The sequence below is a fragment of the Cicer arietinum genome, chromosome 3 (genome assembly GCF_000331145.2).
Source record: "Cicer arietinum cultivar CDC Frontier isolate Library 1 chromosome 3, Cicar.CDCFrontier_v2.0, whole genome shotgun sequence".
In the NCBI taxonomy this organism is placed as follows: Eukaryota; Viridiplantae; Streptophyta; class Magnoliopsida; order Fabales; family Fabaceae; genus Cicer; species Cicer arietinum.
This window is the reverse complement of record NC_021162.2, coordinates 48692002-48700110: the sequence shown is the minus strand read 5'-3', so window position 1 is coordinate 48700110 and position 8109 is coordinate 48692002. Positions and strand designations below refer to the sequence as shown.

At 33.5% G+C, this 8109-nt stretch overlaps 1 pseudogene; it reads left to right on the top strand.

Annotated features, from left to right (window-relative positions):
- Nucleotides 1–7874, top strand: part of LOC101494752 (beta-glucosidase 13-like) — a 13305-nt pseudogene extending 5431 nt beyond the window's left edge.
- Nucleotides 7875–8109: the final 235 nt, after the last annotated feature.

Here is an 8109-nt window from a genome sequence, read left to right as displayed (position 1 = left end):
TTGTTGAGATGGAAAAACGCTTTGTAAAAAGTGATAAGGCTGAAACAAGTTCTTTGCTTCAGAATTTAATTTCCATGAAGTATCAAGGCAAGGGAAATATAAGAGAGCACATTATGATGATGTCCAACATTGCTTCTAAGCTTAAAGGTCTAAAGCTTGAGTTGTCAGATGACTTACTCATTCATTTAGTATTGCTGTCTCTTCCTTCGCAATTCAGTCAGTTTAAGGTGACTTATAATTGTCAAAAGGAGAAATGGACTCTTAATGAGCTCATTTCATTATGTGTGCAAGAAGAGGACAGGCTGAAGCAAGATAGGACTGAAAGTGCTCACTTTACTAGCATCTCTAAAGACAAGGGCAAAAGGAAAAGAATTGAGGAGCCCAAGAACAAAGCTGCTGCTAAGGGTCCAGAACAAAAGAAGCAGACTAAGGATAACAACTGCTTCTTCTGCAGGAGTTCTGGACACGTGAAGAAGGATTGTGCCAAATATCACGCTTGGCGTGTTAAGAAAGGTATGATTCTGTCTTTGGTCTGTTCTGAGGTTAATTTAGCTTCAGTACCTAGAAACACTTGGTGGTTAGACTCTGGTGCAACTACTAACATCAGTGTTTCAATGCAGGGTTGCCTGAACTTCCGAAAGCCTAGTGATACTGAAAGATGGATCTATGTAGGAGATGGGAAGAAGGTAGAAGTTGAAGCCATAGGAAAATTTAGATTATTATTAAGTTCCGGTCATTATTTGGATTTAAAAGACACTTTTGTTGTACCGTCATTTAGACGGAATTTGATCTCTATTTCTTATTTGGACAAATCAGGATATTATTGTTCATTCGGGAATAAAGAATTTACTTTGTCTTTAAATTCGAATGTTGTTGGAACCGGTTTACTTTCTGGTTATGATAATCTTTATTTGTTGGAAACTGTGGCTAACTATAATGAAACCTTGAATGTGGAATCACGTGGTACTAAGCGGAAAATTGACAATTTCAATTCAGGGGTGCTTTGGCACAAGCGTCTAGGTCACATCTCTAAAAATAGAGTTGAACGACTTGTGTCAGATGGAATTTTAGATTCCATTGACTTCACAGACTTTAACGTTTGTGTAGCATGCATTAAAGGAAAACAGACTAAAGATAAGAAATTAGGCGCATATAGAGCTACAGACGTCTTAGAATTGATACATACGGACATCTGTGGGCCATTTCCAACTCCTTCTTGGAATGGTCAACAATATTTTATATCATTCATAGACGATTATTCTAGATATGCCTACCTTTACCTAATTCACGAAAAGTCCCAATCAATAGACGTGTTCAAATCCTTTAAGGCAGAAGTTGAGAATCAACTTAATAAAAGAATTAAAAAGGTCAAATCTGATCGTGGTGGTGAATACTACGGCAGATATGACGGTTCAGGTGAACAACGTCCGGGACCATTTGCCAAATACCTAGAGGAATGTGGAATCGTCCCACAATACACTATGCCGGGGTCACCCAGCATGAATGGTGTAGCTGAAAGACGAAACAGGACTCTTAAGGATATGGTAAGGAGTATGATTTGTCATTCCACCTTGCCAGAGTCACTCTGGGGAGAGGCATTAAAAACAGCAGCATACATTCTTAATAGAGTACCAACTAAGGCAGCGGCTAAAACACCTTATGAGCTTTGGATTGGGCGTAAGCCTAGTCTGAAGCACCTTCATGTTTGGGGATGTCCAGCTGAGGCAAGGCCTTATAGGCCGAATGAAAAGAAATTTGAACCCCGAACAATTAGCAGCTATTTTATAGGGTACTCAGAAAAATCAAGGGGCTATAAATTTTATGATCCTAATTTGAGAACAATTTTTGAGACGGGAACGGCAACGTTCTTTGAGGATATTGAGTTTGGGGGGAAGATTAAGGTTAAAGATTTTGTCTTTGAGGAAGAATCGGTAACAATTCCAGAACTGATTCTTCCACCAATTGACTTTCCCATTATTGAACAAACTCAAGATGATCTGGTTGTTCAGGAAGAACAAAATCCAGATCAAATTCAAGATCCTCAAGAACAAGTGCCTCAAGAGCCAGCTCCATTGCGGAGATCCACTAGAGAAAGGAAAAATGCTATTTCGGATGATTATGTAGTATTTATCAATGAGGTAGAGGAAAATGTTGGCATGACGGAAGACGACCCAGTCAACTTTCATCAAGCCATGCAAGATTCTCGTTCAGATAAGTGGATCGAAGCAATGAATGAGGAGTACAAGTCTATGCAAGACAATTCAGTTTGGGAACTTATCCCATTACCTGAAGGAAAGAAACCCATTGGTTGCAAATGGATTTTTAAAACCAAGCGGGATTCCAATGGTAATGTGGAGAGATATAAGGCACGTCTTGTAGCTAAGGGTTATACTCAAAAGGAAGGGATTGATTATAAAGAGACTTTCTCTCCGGTTTCATCGAAGGACTCTTTAAGAATAATCATGGCTCTTGTTGCTCACTTTAATTTGGAGCTTCATCAAATGGATGTAAAAACAGCTTTTCTCAATGGCGACATTGATGAGACGATCTATATGGTGCAGCCAGAAAACTTTGTGTTGGGAGACCCAAAGAATATGGTGTGCAAACTAAGAAAATCCATTTATGGGCTAAAACAAGCTTCTCGTCAATGGTACCATAAATTTCATCAAGTAATTCTCTCATTTGGTTTTGAGATGAATACAGTTGATGATTGTGTGTATCATAAGTTCAGTGGGAGCAGACATATTTTCCTGGTCTTGTATGTTGATGACATACTGCTTGCCACTAACGATATAGGCATGTTGCACGAAACTAAGAAATTTCTATCAAAGCATTTTGAGATGAAAGATCTTGGTGACGCCTCTTTTGTATTAGGAATTCAGATACACCGAGACAGATCTCGAGGTATTCTTGGATTGTCACAAAAGAGCTATATCGATAAGGTTCTCAAAAGGTTTGGGTTACAGGATTGCAAACCAGGGGACACCCCAGTTGCTAAGGGAGACAAGTTTAGTCTCAAACAGTGCCCTAAGGGAAGTTTGGAAATTCAAGAAATGCAAAAGATCCCTTATGCTTCAGCTGTAGGGAGTCTTATGTATGCCCAAGTATGTACGCGTCCAGACATAGCGTTCATAGTAGGGATTTTAGGCAGATATTTAAGCAATCCAGGTCTTGACCATTGGAAAGCAGCCAAGAGGGTCATGAGATATTTGAAGAGAACAAGAAACTACATGCTCACATATAGGAGGTCAGACCAGTTAGAGATCACTGGGTACTCTGACTCGGATTTTGCGGGATGCCAAGACAGCTTAAGATCAACTTCAGGCTATGTCTTTCTGTTAGCTGGTGGAGCAGTTTCTTGGCGTAGTGCCAAGCAAGGTCTTACTGCTTCATCAACCATGGCAGCAGAATTCGTAGCAATTCATGAGGCATCTGACCAGGGCATTTGGCTGAGAAATTTTGTCACGGGGCTGCAAATAGTTGAAGGGATTGAAAGACCACTCAAGTTGTATTGTGACAATAGATCAGCAGTCCTGTATTCTAACAATAATAGGAGCTCAACCAAGTCAAAGCACATTGACATTAAGTTCCTAGTTGTTAAAGAGAAGGTACAAAGTGGACAGATATCCATAGAACACTTAAGGACAAACTCCATGATTGCGGATCCACTCACTAAAGGTCTACCACCCAAGGTCTTTCATGAGCATACTGCTCACATGGGTGTGCTACAGTTTGAGGAATCTTGATTTTAGTGGGAGTTTCGTCCATTATGTAATTCATGTTCTATGTTTAATTGTAAAGTACAAATACATTGTATTTGGACTTTCTGATCAGAAATAAAGTTTAAAGTATTCAGTTTTTGGTTACTTTGTACATTTAAGTTATGGTATGATCTCATTCGATAAAGTAGGACCAGTTGAAAATTGACATGCATTGACCAACTTCATGTAATTTTCATGCTACACTTTTCATAATGGGTCTATGTCATTTAGTTGTGTCAGTACGGGTGATCATTGATGGGTTTAGTTATGCTTATTATGACGAAAGCCTCTTTGGTTCCATGTGCTGATATGATTAATGGACGGGACAATTTGGATTATACTCAAGGTAATTATAATGACATTTTTGACGTCATAAAGTCTAACACACTCCTAAGGATACATGTGTGACCAATGGGAGATTGTAAGATTTATGGGTCACATATGTAATTAATTAATAAAGTGTGTTAGGGTCATTATATAATTAGCCAATAAACTAGGGGTCAAATAAAATATAATAGTTTATGGCTAAAGAGCATAATGGTTATGAAAATTAATAGTGTAGATACCAGGCAGTTTCTAATTTAATGAGGAGCTGAATTGGAAATACTGCAATTTGGGATATAACTAATAATAGTTATATATAGGGGTAATGGTCCCCAAGGCAAAGACAACAAGACTATTCAGTTTCAAAACCCTAAAGGAGAAAACTCTCTGGTTCTCTCTATCCCCATCAAGAGAGCAAGGTCTTCAGGGTGTTTTGCTGAGGAAGATCACCCAATCCATTGGCTCTATCATCATCATCTCAGGATTTCATTAATGGCAATTCCCACAGGTACGCTTCCGCCTTTGGCTATTCATCATGTAATTGACATGGATTGTTGAGCACAACGTTATTAGGGTTTGTTCCAACATTGTATAGATGGGACCTTGGAAGGAGGTATAAACAAAGAAGGTATCGACTTTTACACCAATTTGATCAATGAGTTACTCAAAAATGGTATGATTTGAAGTATCTAATATTCATTGTAATAATTGGGTTCAGTAAGAAAATTGTTTAAAATACTACAACAGCTTTAAGTTTTTTGCTTTACATGGTCAAATTATATATCCAGGTATTGAACCTTTTGTGACTATCCTTCACTTTGACTATCCATTGGCTCTTAAACAAAAGTTTGGTGGTTTCTTAAATCACTCCATTGTGTAAGCTTATCTTAATATAATCTCATCTAGATATTTTATTTTTAATAAATTGATTTAACTTTATGTTAATCTATACAAAATATTAAAGAATTTCACAATACATGATTATATTGTTTATGTTAAAATTAAATTTTAGAAAACATTACAAGGATTATAGTGAGCTTCTATTTAAAACATATGGGGATAGAGTAAAATATTGGACAACTATCAATGAAGTTGAAGTCACATCTATATTTCAATACATGTTAAACATCGATAATATCTCTACGGATGAGGAATGCAAAACTACTAGAAAATGTATACTATCATACACTTTACTTCATAATTTTCTCCTTGCCCATGCTACAGCATCAAAGTTATATAGAACAAAATTCCAAGTAAGACACATTGTGAATATTGCATTACATATACAACAACAATAATAGCTCAAAATATATGTGTATTAATGGAAAATATTATAACAATGAAAGGAATGAAGAGAATCTCAAGTATAAACATTAATCAAACTAGTTTATAAAATAAGGGGCAATCAAAATGTTTTAACTTTTCATTGATTACTTGATTTAGGCAATACAAGGGGGAGAAATAGGACTCGCTCTTTCGTCAGGATGTTATGTGCCCTACAGTTCCAAACTAGAGGATGTGGATGCTACTCAAAGATTAATGGATTTTTATTGGGGATGGTTAGTGCATTTTACTTACCCTATAAATCACACACCTTTTGTATTTTATCAATAGAGTAATGTTCTACTTCTTTAATTTTTATATCCATTTTTAATCGTCAATAGATATATATATCAATTTTTTTTATACATTTATTTCTATATACAGGATTTTAGATCCGGTGTTCCATGGGAATTACCCAAAAATAATGAGAAAGCTAGTGGGAAATAAACTACCCAAATTCACTAAAAAAGAGAAAAAAAATGTTAAAAGGAAGCACAAACTTTATCGGGATCAATTATTATACCTCTCACTTTGCTATATATGAACCGAATAGAACTAAGTCTATTGGTGACAATTATGATGCTTTAGCTCGATCGGAAGGTATGTTTTTGCTCAAACAAAGTTCTAAATTTAATAATAATAATAATACTAAAATGTAAACAAAAACTTAACTATTAAAAAATGGTAATTGAAGTTGACAATAACGACTATAACAATAGAATTGTACTTATTTGATATGCAAGAAAAGTTACTATTATTAATTGATTACTAATTCTTGATTATTATTTTATAATTGTAGTTTTTAACGCAGAAGGAAAACCTCTTGGTTACAAGGTGAGAAAATAATTATAATAATTTAAAAGAATAACATTTGTTTGGGGAATAATGTAATTACTATAATTTAACTTTTTGTTCGTTGTTGATAACTTGTAGGATCCATATGCTTGGAACTATGTCTATTCAGAAGGATTATATAATATGTTACTTTACATTAAGGAAAAGTACAACAATCCCAAAATATACATCACTGAAAATGGTTGGTGTTGCTTTTGATCACACTTACATAAATATAACTATCATCTATAATTCATGCCACAAAAAGGATTAATCAACTTTCTTTTCTTTGCGATATTCTCTTTATATAGGTGTTGCTTCTAACAAAATCCCAAATCCATTGAAAGACGAGCACCAAATTGCTTATATTGCCGCACATATAAACGCTACCAAAGCAGCAATTAAGTAAGTCATTTTTCTCATCCGTATAATTTCATGGCTAATAAAGAAATATTATATGACATAATTGATAATTTATAGAATTGAACTTATTCCTTTCACCTATTAAATATGCATGTGTGTTTTATTTTTGTATGATTTAATGTTCTTTTTTAAAATCTATTTCTTTCGTATTTGTATGGTGTTTGTCTATCACAAACATGTATAATATTTTTACTCAACTTAAAGAGAGTTAATAAAAAATTTGAAACAAATTATGAATACTATATTTTATTATATGAATTGATCCAAGTACATTTTTAAGAGAAAAGGAGAAAATTATAACAAGTTAGAATAAGATAGAGTTTAGTGAATATGCATTTATAGTATAAAATTATTTAATATCATCATTCAATATTTCACTATATGGATAGTTGTTGAGATAGATTAAAAAGTGATATAACAATATGACATCATAATGAAATATAATTGAAGGGTGTAAGGTTTTTTAAATTGATAGAGTATATGTTTTGAAGTCTTTCTAATAATTAAAAAATAATGACGTAAGATATTTTAAATAACGTGACATATAATACGATTATGTAGAATGATTAACACATATGAAATTGAAATAAAATGTCGCACAAAATTAGTTTTCAACTTCAATTTTTTTAATATTTTTAATTAAATTAATGACATATAAATAATTAAAGCATCTAGATGGTTCTATATCATATAATTTTATGTCACGTCATTTAAAATATGTCAAAATGTAATTTTTTAGTTTAAAAATATAAAAGAGGGACCATAACTATCGACTTTTAAAATATGATGACCAATTTCGTGAATTAGTATTAATAAAAGAACCAAAACTGCAATTAATTCTATCTATTATTATTGGCTTGTAATATATCTTATATCAATAGATGACAATTTTAAAGTGATGACACATATAAACATTACCATGAAAAGTAGTTGGATGTGAAACACTACTTGGAGAAAAAACTGTGTGCTTTTGTAACTTGTTATCAAGAGAAACTAATATTTTTATGTTTCTATATGTTTATATTGAGTGATGGTGTAAATGTTCGCGGTTATTTTGCGTGGGAAGCATTTGATACATTTGAATTTTAAGCAGGCTATTCTAGAAATTAGGGGCTTTATTATATTGATTTTAATGATAATCTCAAGCGTATACCAACTGACGCAGCTAAATGGTATAGAAAATATTTGACACATAAATTAAAATACTAAAATATTATTTTAATTTGACACAACTTATAAACAAAAAGCACATCAATAAACATAGAGAAGATGGAAAGGAATTCCACTTCAAATTTGATTCTTTACTATATGTTGTTTAGTCCGTTCTTTAATTGAACTTTTTAAAAAGAATTAACGTTTGTAATTTGAATTTATACGACGTTTGATACTCATGTGATGTCGGGTATAATATTTACTCATCTAAGTTCATATTAGAAATAGATAT